General features: G+C 51.0%; 1 protein-coding gene across 3 annotated transcripts in view; it reads right to left on the reverse strand.

Annotated features, from left to right (window-relative positions):
* LOC129709930 (polycomb protein SCMH1-like) overlaps positions 1–4,322 on the reverse strand; it is a 76,603-nt gene extending 72,281 nt beyond the window's left edge. Inside the window, exons 1-2 of one of the 3 annotated variants that reach the window (XM_055656623.1) lie at positions 4,110–4,322; positions 1,885–2,100 (exon numbers count right to left, since the gene is read on the reverse strand). The gene's annotated coding sequence lies outside the window, so the exon portion shown is untranslated. The remainder of the gene's footprint in view (positions 1–1,884; positions 2,101–4,109) is intronic. The other 2 variants (XM_055656621.1, XM_055656622.1) reach the window with 2 other exon arrangements.
* Between the last annotated feature and the right edge of the window lie 1,678 nt (positions 4,323–6,000).

The following is a 6,000-nucleotide window of genomic DNA, read 5'->3' on the forward strand; positions in this document are numbered from 1 at the left end:
CCTGACATCCCAGGAATCAATCTGGTGAACCGTAAGGAATCAGTTAAAGGATCAGCTGTCAAATAATGGATGGCCATGTGGAGGCCGAGATGAATTCACATCCAGGAACTTTTCAATGTAAAGCTCTTCTGCCAACATAATATAATGATCGCAAAGTGCCACCCAGGAGGTCACATGGGGAACGTACAAACTCCTCACAGACAGCACCCAAGGCCATGCAGCTGTGCTGTGTGACTCTTTGGGCAGGTGGGACTCGTGAAGGAAGGAACTACAGATGCTGGTTTACACCGAAGATAGACCCGAAATGCTGGAGTAACTCAGCGAGACAGGCAGCATCTGTGGAGAGAAGGAATGGGTGACGTTTCGGGCCGAGACCCTTCTTCAGACGCAATTTGAATCCATTTTCAGACACAGTTTGAAGAAGGGTCTCGACATCCATCGAGGGATTTAAACTAAACTAAGGTTTAGTTTTAATTTAGTGTAGTTTAGAGATACAGCACAAAAACAGGCCCTTCGGCCCACCGAGTCCCTGCCAGCCAGCAATCACCCCGCACACTAACACTATCCTACACACACTAGGGACAATTTACAATTACACCAAGCCAGTTAGCCTACAAACCTGCACGTTTTTGGAGTGTGGGAGGAAACCGGAGCACCCGGAGAAAACCCACGCAGGTCACGGGGAGAACGTACAAACTCCGTACAGACAGCACCCGTAGTCGGGATCGAACCCGGGTCTCTGGCGCTGTGAGGCAGCAACTCTACCCGCTGCGCCACCACAAAGAGTGTGGAAGATTATTTGAAACTGAAATCGGATGTATTGCAGATTCCAACACTTCAACTCAAAAAGTTCTGATTTATGCAGAGCGTTTTAATTATAAAACTGCATTATGTTTAATATCTTAGTTATGGTTTTAAGCATCGATGGAAGCAATTAAATTAAACCATTTAACTGAATTAATACTCTCTGAATTATGAATCAATTTTAATCAATGCCATTAATAAAATCCCAGGTATCTCCTGACATATGCAAGTAATTGCGTGATTTTTCCCCTCCTCAGTCTGCTGACCCAATAATGTTTACGAAGGAACTGCAGATGCTGGTCTACACCGAAAATAGACACCAAATGCTGGAGTAACTCAGCGGGACAGGCAGCATCTGTGGAGAGAAGGAATGGGTGATGTTTCAGGGTCGAGGCCCTACTTTAGACTTCTCGACCCGAAACATCGTCCACTCCTTCTCTCCAGAGATGCCGACTCTCCCGCTGATTTAATCCAGCTTTCTGCGTCCATCTTCGATTCAATAATGTTTACAACTTTGAAAGAAAAACATAGAAACAGGCCCTTCGGCCCATCGATCACCGGTTCACGCTAGTTCTATGTTATCCCACTTTCTCATCCACTCCGCACACACTTGGGGCAATTTACAGAGGGGCCGATTAACTTACAAACCTGCACGTCTTTGGGTTGTGGGGGGAAACCGGAGCACCCAGTGGAAACCCAGGTCACACGGGGAACGTGCAAACTCCTCACAGACAGCACCCAAGGCCATGCAGCTGTGCTGTATGACTCTTTGGGCAGGTGGGACTCGTGAAGGAAGGAACTGCAGATGCTGGTTTACACCGAAGATAGACCCAAAATGCTGGAGTAACTCAGCGGGACAGGCAGCATCTGTGGAGAGAAGGAATGGGTGGCGTTTCGGGTCGAGACCCTTCTTCAGACTCAAATTGAATCCAATTTCAGACATAGTCTGAAGAAGGGTCCCGACATCTATCGAGAAATGTCACGCCACCCATGTATATGGGGCATGTGGGTCGGCATGGGCACGTTGGGCCGAAGGGCTTGTTTCCGCGCTGTTGTAGAGACCTCCACCTGACACCCTACCTGGGGAAGGTGTGCGCTTGTGTGATGGCCGACCCGCTGGTAGACGGCTATGAACCTGCATTCATTTAGCCGCCTGTCCTCAACATCGCCGCAGCAACTGCAGCAAAATCCTCTTCCCATTCATTCACACGTTGGTAGTCCACGAGTTCAAATCCCGTTGCTGGTCTTAGTCCACCGGATGTCTGGGAACAAGGAGATCTCGGGAGAATAAGGAATCTGAAATTTGTAACAGAAAACAATGTAAGTGCTGGCAAAGGTTTTTTTTCTTCATTTTTTCTGAGTTTTTGTTATATTATTTATGATTCCATATTCGGTTGAGCGGCTACAAGTCAAGGGCCTGTCCCACTTGGCCGTTTTTTCGCCGACTGCCGGCATCATATCAGTATCGGCAAAAGATTTTGAACATTTCAAAATCCAGCGGCGACAAAAAAAATGTTGCGACACTTGAAATAACACCGCGCGTCGATATGTCGTCACGCCGCAGATTTTTCAGTCAATGACGCTGGCAGTCGCCGAAAAAATCGCCAAGTGGGACAAGCCCTTAAGAATTTCATTGTTTCATCTGGGACATGTGACAATAAAACACTCTTGACCCGACCATGACTGGGCAGCACGGTGGCGCAGCGGTAGAGTTGCTGCTTCACAGCGCCAAAGGCCAGGGTTCGATCCCGACTACGGGTGCTGTCTGTACGGAGTTTGTACGTTCTCCCCGTGACCTGCGTGGGTTTTCTCCGGGTGCTCTGGTTTCCTCCCAAAGTCCAAAGACGTACAGGCTTGTAGGTTAATTAGCTTCTGTAAATTGTCCCCTGTGTGTAGGATAGTGCAAGTGCACGGGGTGAGCACTTGGCAGCACAGACTTAGAGGGCCGAAGGGCCTGTTTCCACACTGTATCCGTAAAGTAAAATCTACAGGAGGTGCCGGATCACCAGTTACCAGATATTCAGTGATGGACCCGTGTACAGAGAAATTAATTGTGCAATATCCATATCTGTTATCATATCCATATCCATATCAATTGTCCATATCTGCAAAGATCAAGACATGTCCGTCATTGCAGATCATCATAGCCTTGTAGTGCCAGATAGAGGGGAGCAAAACACACTCATGCACACACTCACTCACACTCACTCACACACACTCACTCACACACACTCACTCACACACACACACACACACACACACACACACACGCACACGCACACACACACACTCACACACACACTCTCACACACACACTCACACACTCACACACGCACACACACACACGCACTCACACACACACACACACACTCACACACACACACACACTCACACACGCACTCACACACGCACTCACACACGCACGCACTCACACACGCACTCACACACGCACTCACACACGCACTCACACACGCACTCACACACGCACACACACACACACACACTCACACACGCACTCACACACACACACACACTCACACACGCTCACACACACACATCCACTCACACACACGCGCGCTGTCATACACGCACACTGACACACACACGCACACTTACTCTCTCACACGCATGCTCACTCACTGAACACACATGCACTGACACACACACACATGCACTGACACACATAGTCTCACACACACAGATTCTCCAACACACACTCAATGGAAACATTGCATCCCCTCCCATCTCTCTACCCCCTCCCTTCTCCCTCCTCCCCTAGTCTACACCCCCCTCCTCTCCCCCATCCCCATCCCCACTCCCCCGCCATGGATAGGGTGGGGGAAGACGGGAGGGAGAGGGCAACAATGACACAATGAAACATAAACAAGGAGCCAGCGCGTCCGGTGGCCCGAGGCTGGCTGGGGGGAGAGAGAGGAGAGAGGGAGAGAGGGAGAGAGAGGAGAGGGACAGAGGGAGAGAGGGAGGGGAGAGAGAGGGAGAGAGACCCGGCCCCACACTGGACACATCACACTAGACATGTAAATACCGCGCTGGATACATTGCGTTGGATACAATGCATCGATACATTGGGCTCAATACAAAGCAATGGATACACTACATGGATACAGTGCACTGGATACAATGCAGTGGCTACACGGCGACACTACCCCCCTCAATCTCTCCCTCCCTTCCCCCCTCTCCCTTCCTCCTCCATCTCTCCCTTCCTCTCCCCCTCCACCCGGGGCTGTGAGTCTCCGCCGCCCGCCCGCCCGCTGCCCGCCGCCCCGGGGCAAGCGGTTACTCACCGGCGGTGCGGTGTAGACCGACTCCCCTGCTCCAGTCTCCCCACCGCCTGGCTCCGGGCTTTAGATATCACTCAGTTTCCGCCATGTTTGCAGCCTGCGCAGTCAGGGTAGGGGAGAGAGGGAGGGAGAGAGGGAAGGAGGGAGGGAGGGAGAGAGAGAGAGAGACCCTCATCGTGCCGCTTGCCACTCCTCACTACAAAGGCTGACACCGCACGACCCCTACTGATGGAAGCCGGCACTGGCAGCGGCGCTCTGGGTCACCCCCAGCGGGCCCCCCCCCCCCCCCCCCTGCCTGCCTGCCATCCTCCACCCCCCTGCCCACACCACACACACACACACACTCTCTCATCAAGGCCCTTCCACTCATTGCCAGCCAAGTAAACCTGGACCAGTGTAGCTGGTGTTTAAGAGGGAACTGCAGATGCTGGAGAATCGAAGGTTACACAGAAAAGCTTTTCTGTGTAACCAGTGTAGCTGGGGTGGGTTGGGCCAGTGTGGACAAGCTGGGCCGAAGGGCCTGTTAGAAACATACAACCATATAAAATAGGTGCAGGAGGAGGCCATTCGGCCCTTCGAGCCAGCACCGCCATTCAATGTGATCATGGCTGATCGCCCCCTATCAATACCCCGTGCCTACCTTCTCCCCATATCCCTCGATTCCACTAGCCCCCCAAGAGTATCTAACTCTTAAATCCATCCAGCGACTTGGCCTCCACTGCCCTCTGTGGCAGGGAATTCCACAAATTCACAACTCTCTGGGTGAAAATGTTTTTTCTCACCTCAGTCTTAAAATGACCTCCCCTTTATTCTAAGACTGTGCAGCCCCTGGTTCTGGACTCGCCCAACTCTGTATCACTCTATGACTCTGTGAGACAGACAGAAATCTTCAGAGAAACTTCTTGAGTCTGAAGATCCGAGAAAGTCACCCGTTCCTTCTCTCCAGAGATGCTGCCTGGCCCGCCTCAGTTACTCCAGCACTTTGTGTCTATCTTCGGTGTAAACCAGCATCTGCAGTTCCTTCCTACACAACTTCTAGAACAAACCTTCCATGGTCCCTCCACCCCCCTATCATCTTTCTATCTGAAGGAGGGTCTCGACCCAAAACTTCACCAACACCGTACATCCACAGATGCTGCCTGACCCGCTGAGTTACTCCAGCACTCTGTGAAACGTCACCTATCCGTGTTCTCCACAGATGCTGCCTGACCCGCTGAGTTATGGTGCAGCAGCATCTATGGAGCTAAGGAAATAGGCAACTTTTCGGGCCGAAATCCTTCTGGAAATAGGCAACGTTTTGGGCCGAAACCCTTATGGGTTTCGGCCCGAAACGTTGCCTATTTCCTTAGCTCCATAGATGCTGACTGACCCACTGAGTTACCCCAGCACTCTGTGAAACGTCACCTATCCATGTTCTCCACAGATGCTGCCTGACCCGCTGAGTTACTCCAGCACTCTGTGAAACGTCACCTATCCATGTTCTCCACAGATGCTGCCTGACCCGCTGAGTTACTCCAGCACTCTGTGAAACGTCACCTATCCATGTTCTCCACAGATGCTGCCTGACCCGCTGAGTTACTCCAGCACTCTGTGTCAATCTTATGATAAATAAGGAGACTTGTTGCTCAACCTCCCTGGCCTATCTCAAAATGCTTGACAATCAATGACATCTTTGCAGTCCAGCCAAGAGCTAAAAACAAGTATAGTACAGATCCTCCATTCAACGATGAATGATTGTATCAGTATGGCCATAATGGGCAGCATGGTGGTACAGTGGTAGAGTTGCTGCCTCACAGCGACAAAGGCCCAGTTCAATCTTGACTATGGATACTGTCTGTATGGAGTTTGGACCGAGATGAGAAAAACATTTTTTTTCACACACAGGGAGTGGTGA

The sequence above is a fragment of the Leucoraja erinacea genome, chromosome 26 (assembly GCF_028641065.1).
Source record: "Leucoraja erinacea ecotype New England chromosome 26, Leri_hhj_1, whole genome shotgun sequence".
NCBI lineage: Eukaryota > Metazoa > Chordata > Chondrichthyes > Rajiformes > Rajidae > Leucoraja > Leucoraja erinaceus.